General features: G+C 44.4%; 1 pseudogene; it reads left to right on the top strand.

Annotated features, from left to right (window-relative positions):
• Window positions 1-9000, top strand: part of LOC112395317 (tigger transposable element-derived protein 1-like) — a 38719-nt pseudogene that overhangs the window by 1131 nt on the left and 28588 nt on the right.

Here is a 9000-nt window from a genome sequence, read left to right as displayed (position 1 = left end):
CTCTCTCCAGCTTCCTGGCTAACAGGACCTTGACTTCAAAAAAGAAATTAGGCATGAGGCATCAAGGTGCTCAGAGAAGGTGGGCTCCATTCAAGGGATAAATCATTATTGTTTTAAGCCAATCATGTAATTCTATTTTTCTTTGCTGTGATTGGTTGGAATGGCCACGTGACCCTTTCTGGCCAATGAGATAAAAGGGCGGACCTGGAAAGGGGTTTCTCATTAGTCAAAAATGAGAGGTTAGTGTGTAGGGTGCTTCCTCTTCCCTTCCCAACTTTGGGTTGGTTTTTGAGGTGATAGTGGTTAGAGCTTGAGGGACAGTATTCCTAACTCACTGAGGATGATCGAGTGGACGGATGGAACAGGAGAAAGTTCTGACTGACACTGTGGAGCGACGGAATCAACCGCACCACCGACTTTCTCTGGCACCCTTGTTCTGTGAGGTAATCATGCTAGCAGTCTGTCTGTTTCAGGCCCTTTTGGTCAGTCATTAATTACCAGCACCTGAAATAAAAAAGCTTAATTGATAGGTATTTCGTTAAAGTCAGGTACAAATCCTTAAAGAAACAGAGTACAGGGAGGTAATCTGGCCAGGGGAAATCAGGCAGGGTTTCCTACATGGGGTAAACTTTGAGTTGCATTTTGAAGAACAGGTGGAAATCCACGAGGTAGAAATCGCAGGGAGGTGCATCCAGGTGGAGGAAGTGCGTGTGGAATGACTCAGAGGCTGACTGACACCTGGACCTATTAGACTAATTCATGGTTTTGAGGTATCCAGATTCTCAGTGGAATAGATTCATGGCATTTGTGGATTTAAATTCATTTACGTGTGATCTTTAAAGGCTTTTAATTATGCACGTAATGTGTAACGTACAGTAACCTGTAATTTGTTCAAGACTTGAATCTAAACCTTGGTGGCTTTCAGTCTTGGAAGCAGAGTGTGTCCTGTGGGCAGTGAGTGAGTCAAGCTGACTACAGAGCACAGAGCGCAGCTTCCCAGTTTTTGGGCCATAGCTTGGTAACTTTTGCGAAACTTTAGACATTGGCTTCTTTGGTTAATCCTGCTCGTTTGAGAAGCAGACGCCAGGCTGGGATTAAACATGCAAGGAGTTTTATTAGGGAACCACCTTGGGAGAGGGAATGGATGGAGCTGGATGAGGCCACCAGGCTGGGATGCGACGTTAATGCAGAGAGACAAGAAATGGGAGGTAAGGTTAGGTGGAAGTGCCCTAGACATAGTCCAGCCTAAGGAAGGTTCCGAGAGACCATCTGAGAAGTCCCCTGTCTCCCAAGAACAGGCCTACCTCGGTATCCCTGCCCCACACAAAGCAGCCAGTGGGAAGCATGACCTCATGGCACACATGACAATGGATTTCAGAGCAGCTGGGGTCACTGTCTATTACACACCGTACAGCTGGAGGTTGACGACGTTAGTCTTTGTTTCTTTTCAGAAATTTTTTTGGAAAAGAGAACTAAGACTGATGATGGAAGTTAAAAAAAAAAAGTATTTGTACGTTTTATTGGTAAAATTCTTAACGTTTTTTTGGGTCATGGAATCCTTTCAGAATTTGATTTCAGATGTGACTCTATCCCCAGAAAAATTTACATAAACAAAGGAGCCTCTGGTCTAGCATGACTCCTTCATGTTGCATTCCTAAATTCTTAGCTTCTCTACGGCTCCATGCTCAGCAACTCATCGCTTTCTGAGAGCTGAAACCAGAAGCAGAGCACAGGCTCTGTTCCACCTCAGCTGGGAATGTGCTCGTTCCAGTGAACAAAATATTTCGACACTGGACACGTGTCTACAAATGACCATTAACGCATGCAAGTATTGATTTTGGTGTTATAGATAAATTTTAGCCAGTAGGCAAATTCACAGGTATGAAATCTATGAATAATGAGGACCAACTGTACAGGGTAAAAACAAAAAAATTCAAAATGTGCAAAGGGGCAGACAATGAAAAGTCTGTCTCCTCTCCTCTATCCTCAGACCCCCCAGTTCTCCCAGTTCCCTGCTTCCCAATCCTCAGGGAACTGCTATTATCAATCTCTTGTTTATCCTTTCAAAGGTATCCTCCTCATAGCCCCTTGGACAAAATGAGTGGTTAAAAATAGGGGATTTGAGTTCTAACAGATCTAGCCTCAAAAAATGTGCCCACACTTGGGCAAGCAAGTTATCCAAACTCTCTAGGCCTCGGTTTCCTCAACTCTAAAATGGGGGCAATAATCTTGCCTGCTAGGCCGGCTGAGAGGATTAAACAGTGTCATGTATGCAAAGTACTTGTCACTGAAAACAGCTTGTATGATGGCATGGTCTTCACCTACAGAGCGTGTTAGCTTCCCAAAGCTTCTTACCTCCACACTATGGTTGTGACTTTCTCTGTCCCGCTGCCTGTGACTGATGCACATGTCTTTAACCTTGGGTCCAAGTTCGCAGTGAAAGGTTTGGCTGGAGGGAGAGAGAGGTTAATTAACTAGCAGTTTTGTGCATATCAAACTAGTTAGAGGATTGATGGAAAGGGTCATACAGAGTTTTTTTTTTTTAAAGGACTGGTATAAATTGGGGTTTAACTTTAGGTACAGCCAAACCCCAGAGAGAGGAGACAGGAAGATATAGTTTAAAGGAGAAGGGGCATTTCCTGATACAAATTAATAGGAAAGTGTCACCTCACTATGATTACACCCAATAATGCACGAATGTTCTTTTCTTCTCTCAAGTGGAAGTCTTTCTTAAGTGAAAAAATCAGTTTCCTCCCAGGAAACCTAAACACTGCCTTTCCAAATAAATTTCAGGCATTGATCCCACTTTAAAGGATGTGTGTGAAATTGATTCCCTTGAGAAAATCAAAGAGCTTTTTTTCCCTGGAAATTAAAATTATTTTTCTATTATTCATACATTTTCATTTATTAGATGTGCCACTGTTGGCCGAGCCTTTAGGAAGAATTAGCATAGGAGCTCCTATCTTCTTAAAGAAAGGCAGGGCTTTATCTGACTCAACTCTTTCATGTAGTCAGTCAGCCAGGGTATAAATAAATGTAAAAATGAAATAGAAGCCTGTGTCATGATGAAATAGAGTCTGTATTTGGATCATTTATCTCCTTTTTGTTCCCAGGCAAAGCTGTCTGGAGTTTGGTTGTTTCTGTACGAGCTTGGAATACTGATAATTCCGTGCTTTGTACCGTGTATCTTGGAGGTTTAATTCCTATTGACTTCAAAGGGAAGAATGGTAACAGATACATCAGGTTTCTGTTTTGAGGAGGGTTTCAGAGGCTCATCTGCTTTCTAAGAGAAAATAAAAGTCCTCTCTTTCCTCACTTGCTCAGGATGAAAAGGGGGAAATGTGGTTCTTGTTCTTGGGACGCTTACTGTTTGGCTAGTGAGAACACACATGGAATTATTTGTGATGATATAGAAGTGATAAATGTGGCCGTGGTTTAGGTAAGTGGCTCTCCACCTGTTTTTTCTGCCTCAACACATGTAAATTGAAGTTCACAGATGGGATGCACATCCATGTGTGTAATCATGGTCAAACAATTCTTTAGGAAGTAGCTGTAACCCCATTCCCCTCTCTCCTGTTCACAAAAACAGAATGCAAGTGAACAAGCATGCTGGTATTTAAAGAATATCCTTAAATTTATTCACATTTATTTTAAAATGCCAGTTTTTTAAAAACTCTGGTACTTTGTCATTAGTAATGAATTACTTCACGACTGACTGCCCACACAGTTTAGATGTTGAAAGGTGCTGATTTATGCAATAATCGGTGCTTGGGTTAGTAATACTACTCTGAGGCTGGACCCCACAAATACACACACAAATGCAAACTACGCAGACAAATACAAAGAGCCTGTGAGTACCTTTGTCTCAGGCAGAGAGCAACATGCAAATCCGAACAGATTTTCTTGTGATTGACACTGTCTCTAGAGAAACACTTCTCCTTCTCCCTCATCCCATATCCTTGATAACCCACGTCTGAATGCCGTGGAAACTGAGAGCTAGTGTTCCTGCTGACATCAGAGAATGACGCTACTTCAGAGCTCAGAATTTCAGTGGCAGAAGTGCTTAGCGATGTCAGATCCATTCACTCAGGAAAGAAGTGTCGCTTCTCAGTAGCACCTGAACAGCAGCCTGGCCATGTGACTTGCTTTGTCCATTTAAATAGCAAGAAGTGACATATGTCACTTCCAAGTGGGAGCTTTGTGAGCTGTTGCGTGATCCACCGTTGCTTTTCTCCTTTTGCCACGACAGCAGCCCTCACCTCCCAGTTGAAGGGCTGCCCTGGAATGAGAAGGTATGGACAGTTGAAACTGAAAAACATCTGCAGTAAACACTAATGTGAGCAGGAAGTAAACCTTTGTTGTTATAAACCGCAAAGATTATGGGATCATTTTGTTTGTTTGTTTTCAACCAAGCATAAATTAGCTGATTGATTTTATATGGTGTCATGGGAATTCCATCAATTTCCTAGAGCCTTGGTTTCAAGTTTGATCTTTCATGTTTCATAGGCATGCTCCTCCTTTAAGAAATGTTTTCTCATCAGCAAGATAGAAATAAAAATAATTTTTTCTTTTACTGTTGCAATAAAGATCAGCTAAAACATTATAATTGAAGATACATTGTAAACTCAAAAAATGTATAAATCGTTGGGTAGTTACTTTTTAAATCGTTGGGTACTTACTGTTTGTTATCTCCGTACCTAGCCTACAGTGGGAACTCAATACATGGCAGCTACTGTTACTGTAAGAACTTGGATTCTGCTCTCTTGTAATTCATGGTATGTAAACAATAACGTAATTCAACATTTTATGGCTTTACACATTTAAAGTGTGTGGCAGCTGTGGCCTACTTGGCAGTTTTTCCTTCCTGAGCTCCAATCTTTAGAAAAGGACCAATCCATCTTCCCATCCTTGGCTCTAGCATATAAAAGGTGTTGAAATAACATTAGTTGGATGTCAAAAGATTTGAAGTTTAATTGTAGCTGTGCTAAAATAATAGAAAGCTAAGAATTGGGGGATTTTTAAAATGTTAGTATTTTTCAAGGTGTGTTCTGAGACCTGCATCAGAAATGTGGGCGATGGGATGGCATGGGGGTGGGGAGAGCTGCTTGTTACGACGGAGATTCCAGACCTACTCAGTTAGGATCTCTGAGGGGCTTGGTGCTCAAGGAATCTGGATTTTTAATAGGAATTCCAGTCGACTCCTATAAATACTGAATTTTTGAGAATAGCTGTTCCAGTGATAGAAAGCTCATGATGAGAATGACCCACACACAATGGGGTGAAGAGCAACTAAAAAGCCTGAACAGATGCAGATTCAGTGAGCTCCCCTGAGACTTTAAGATCCAGTGGGTCTGTGGTGGAGGCCAGGAATCTGCATTTTTAATAAACATCCTTTCCTGGGCCCTCCCTACTCCAGATACAGTACTGCAGATGTCTGAACATTAAGCTTTGAGAAACAGGAACTAGCTTCTCTTTAAGAGATGATATTTTCTCCTGGTCTGATCACTGCTACTCCCTTGTTGATTTGGTGTTCTTACATTTAACTGAAAAGTGATGAATATTTAGAATTCTCTGTGGCTGGATTTCACCTAAGGCCGGTTGTGATCATCGGAAACACATAAGTAGCATGTGATTCTCCTGGCTGTGGTATGAGGTGGGGGGATCGCGAAGGGCTTGGAGTTGGCCCTGACCGACCTTGACCCTGACTAGGCTCAGATGCATTAATATATATGCACTTGAGATGCATCAGTATTTCACCTGTGCCGACAATTCTCTCAAGCGACGTAGATGTTGGTAACTATACCCTTTGGTGCTTCCTAAGTCCCAGCTGCATTATGGCTGAATTCAGTTACCAGACTCCAAAGGAGACGGGCACGTGCTCGTGATAGCAATGGGTTTTTGTTTTTTTAAAAAAAAAGATTTATTTTTTTATTTATTTTTGGCCGTGTTTGGTCTTCGTTTCTGTGCATGGGCTTTCTCTAGTTGCCAGCGAGCGGGGGCCTCTCACTGTTGTGGCCTCTCCCGTTGTGGAGCACAGGCTCCGGACGCGCAGTCTCAGCGACCATGGCTCACAGGCCCAGTTGCTCTGCGGCATGTGGGATCCTCCCCGACCAGGGCTCAAACCCGTGTCCCCTGCATCGGCAGGCGGACTCTCAACCACTGCACCACCAGGGAAGCCCGCGATGGAGTTTTTAAGTCGGGTTGGTGAAGGGAAACAGTGAGGTCCTGGAAGAGACGGAATATTTATGCCTTCTGTGGGGACATCCCCCGTGTCAGAAATGGAGACCGCCAAGCGTACTGCGTTGCAGCTTGTGCCCTGGGGCGCACGCAGGAGCTGGATCCCGGTGGGCTAGAGGCTGGCCCTCGCAGTCACCTGCTCAGTGCACGGTGGCGCTGCCGGCCACGTGTGTGTGCTGGGGCGGCGGTGGACGGAGGAGTTGGGGCCTTTGGGTGTGCCCGACCCTGACCTCCCAGCGCCCAGGCATCTCCTCGGGGGAGGAGCACGGTGGTGGAATGCGAGCCCTGCTCTGTGGACTTGACCCAGTGGCCCGCGTATGAGGGCCGCAGTGGACCGATGGTGCAAGAAGAAGGGGAAAGGGATGGAGTCTAGGCTGTCAGGGGTCGGGCAGCTGACTGAGAGCCCATCCGGGAACCGTGGGGAGGTGCAGGAGGCAGGACTCTGTGTGAGCTGAGGCTCTAAATTACCTGCGGAAAATTAAAGCCCAGCTTATGAGGAAATTCAAGATGGTGACTAAAAAGCATTAAATACCAATTCTGGGACCTTTTGAGCCAGAGATCCTGTGTGACCACACTGGTCACAGGCCCCTGAAACGTGCCCGGAGTCTAGGGACAAATCCCTTTTTCTCCTCTCCTCTCCAGCTCCAAGGGAGCTTTGGGGTTTTCAGTGTTTAACAGGTGTTGAGGAATCTCCTCATTGTTCTTGCATGGATAAAGCAGAACAAACTTTTGGACCAAAATAATATTGCAAATCAGAACATGTTTTTATTCTTTTACTCTCTAAGTTTTTGTTCTTTTGTTTGTGTTTTGGTGGTGAGCAATGATTACACAGCGCTATTTAAGGTCTAAGTAACTCTTCGCTCCTTGTGGATCATTTAAGGAATTATTTTTTCTTGAGGACTCCCCGTGGACTTCAGTCTTAGATGTGCACAGGGGTAACATGGTCTAATTCAAGGGACATGACATCGGTTTCTACTAAGGGAGACCACATGCACATTTGATGTGGATATATAATATTTTCCACATGTGACCACAAAGCTGCCCATAATCCTCCATCACAGGAGACGTGATTATGACTTTAAATAAACCCTGAGCAAACAGCGGGTGAGGAGGGTAAATAAAACTGTAATTGGAAGGTTCTCCTTGCCCCTGAGGCTTCCATTTAATAATTAATACAATTTTAGAGGCCACTTAAAGGTACTCTCTGGGGATTATATTGGTAAGAGCAATGAGATGTACCATGTATGTTGGTTTACCTCGTCAACTGGAAGCCGCTTTGCCTGCTGTTTCTTGCAAAGTCAGGGCAGCATTATGGTCTCGTGTCTTTTCAAGGGTGTGTGGCTACGGGGTGGATATGACATTGGCTGGTGCTCACGTTTTCAGGCCTTTTGTCATGAATGGAGTCAAAAGAAAAAAACTGTGCCCCACTACACGTTCCATGCAGTACTTCTTAAACTGGAGTGTCTTGAAATTGCTTGGATACCAAGTAGATTGACAGTTATAGTTGCTGAGTGGCACAATAATGGTAATCTTCTAAGAGAAAATAAATAGGACAATACTGTCAACTCTCAGGAATCTGTAGGATGGCTTCCAGGGGGGTTATTTTCTTCTGCGTGAAAAAAGAAGGCAGAGCCCGGTGATTCTGTTCAGCGGTTGGAGGTTGGAGGTCTGGTGTGTTAGAGAAGAGGAGGTGCTTTGTACTAATCATGTTTCCCTTCCTTTTGCCCAGTGTCGCTTCATTTCATTTCCTTATTTTTCTTTATTCCTTTATGTTTATCCATATTGCTGACCTACTGTATATTTCCTTGATTCTTTGTCTGTTGTCTGTCACCTCCCGTGGAGTATAAGCGTCATAATGGCACAGACCACGTGCTTTGTCTTCTTCTGTACACCCAGCCCCTAGGCTGGTGACCACAGTGACAGTAATAGATGACAATAGCTAACACTGACTGCACATGCCTGGCAGTGTTCTAAAGCGAAGTTTATGTCACTTGATCCTCACAATAGCCTTTGGCGATAAGTAATATTTTAATCCCTATTTTATCAAGGAGAAAACTGAAGCTTAGAAAAATCAAGCAAATCTTTCCCAAAACTCACACCGTTGATAAGTGGGAGAGTCATGATTCGAACCCAGGCTGAGTGGCTCCAGCATTTGCACCTATGGCTTCACAGGGGCAGGAACCTCGACTGCCTGCTTTCCTACTGCGCCTCCACCCCCAACACATACTAAGCTCTCAATAAATATTTTCTGAATAGATGAATGATCAGCCTGCAATGTGATGTCCCTGCCTCGAGGAGGGGCAGTGGCCATCAAAGATTGAGATGGGGCTGAGGCGAGCTACTGGGACCGGCTTCTTCTCAAGCAATCAGGTGTGATTTGTTGTTTTCAAGGATAATACGCAGGCTGCCCCCATCCCTCACACCTGTGCTTCCCCTTCTTCATCTTCTGTCCACCCTTCCCTCACCTACGTAGGGGTTTCGGGGAACCGGGGGCTGCTCTGGGAGAAGCTTCTCAAGGCAGATCTGCTTGTACATCCAGGTAACTGCATTCCTCTCATGTGCAGCTGAGTTAGTGATGTCGGCAGGGCCTGCATGTCCCCAGATCAGTGTCCTGGATCTCATCCCAGGGCCTTACAAGTTGTTTAGCCCAAAACAATGTGTGGCCTCCATTGACTCATACTGTATTCATTTGATGTCACTCATAAACAGCTCTCTCTGGGGACAAGCCTTCATTTTCTCCTTTGTGTGTGTGTGTGTGTGTGT

The sequence above is a fragment of the Neophocaena asiaeorientalis genome, unplaced genomic scaffold (assembly GCF_003031525.2).
Source record: "Neophocaena asiaeorientalis asiaeorientalis breed wild unplaced genomic scaffold, Neophocaena_asiaeorientalis_V1.1 scaffold89, whole genome shotgun sequence".
Lineage (NCBI taxonomy): Eukaryota > Metazoa > Chordata > Mammalia > Artiodactyla > Phocoenidae > Neophocaena > Neophocaena asiaeorientalis.
Note: the sequence above shows the minus strand (reverse complement) of the source record. Positions and strands in the feature narration are given on the sequence as shown.